The 812-nt window shown below is 41.6% G+C and overlaps 1 pseudogene; it reads right to left on the reverse strand.

The window, feature by feature from the left end:
* Positions 1 to 371: 371 nt before the first annotated feature.
* On the reverse strand, positions 372 to 478 carry LOC140332211 (U2 spliceosomal RNA; annotated as a pseudogene).
* Between the last annotated feature and the right edge of the window lie 334 nt (positions 479 to 812).

Consider the following 812-nt stretch of genomic DNA (forward strand, 5'->3'; position numbering starts at 1 on the left):
TATAACTGACAATAACTATGGAATATTTAATTCTAAGGTGAAATGGAAGCCAGTGTAGAGAGATGCAGCAGAAGAGGAGCGGAGGGAAGGATGGATGAGTCTGGGTGCAGTTCTCATAATAGATTGTAAAGGAGAGAGTCGGGTTAGTGGAATACCAGAGAGGAGGAGGTTACAGTTGTCCAGACGAGAGATGATAAAAGCATGTACAAGGAGTTTGGTGGTCTCAGGGGACAGTTCGGGGCCAATTTGGGTCTGTCTGGGTGCTCCTTCATAGATAAATCCCTGGCCTCCTTCAACCCACCTTTCCTCCAGAGGAGTTGAGTCTGGGTCCTTTCCTTTACAGAGTCGTCCATCTGGTCCCATATCCTGTCAGGTGGTACTTAACCACCACCATCCACTGGCTGGGTTACTAACTTCTCCTAAACACTGATAAGAACAGATGATACACTTGATCTTAGCCAAAAGGCCAAAAAGCGATGAAGTCCCTATGGGTTTTTCTGATTAAATAAATCACTTATATATTGCATATATGTAAAACATATAAATACCAATCCTTTAACAATATTATCATAGTAGAATCAACTCAGGTACTGCTATACTGTGCACAGGACACTAAATTACAATACCCCCCCCCCCATGCATACAATAAAGTGCATTCACTCTGCGTGATGCCCATGTCCTACATGACCCCACTTTACCCCAACATATTAGGTGGCTTATAAGGTTTCCCACAAAACAAAACTAAAAACCATTTCAACACTTCTAACAATTCAGCATTACAGCTTCAAATTCAAAAACATTTGTTTAATATC

The sequence above is a fragment of the Pyxicephalus adspersus genome, chromosome 5 (assembly GCF_032062135.1).
Source record: "Pyxicephalus adspersus chromosome 5, UCB_Pads_2.0, whole genome shotgun sequence".
In the NCBI taxonomy this organism is placed as follows: Eukaryota; Metazoa; Chordata; class Amphibia; order Anura; family Pyxicephalidae; genus Pyxicephalus; species Pyxicephalus adspersus.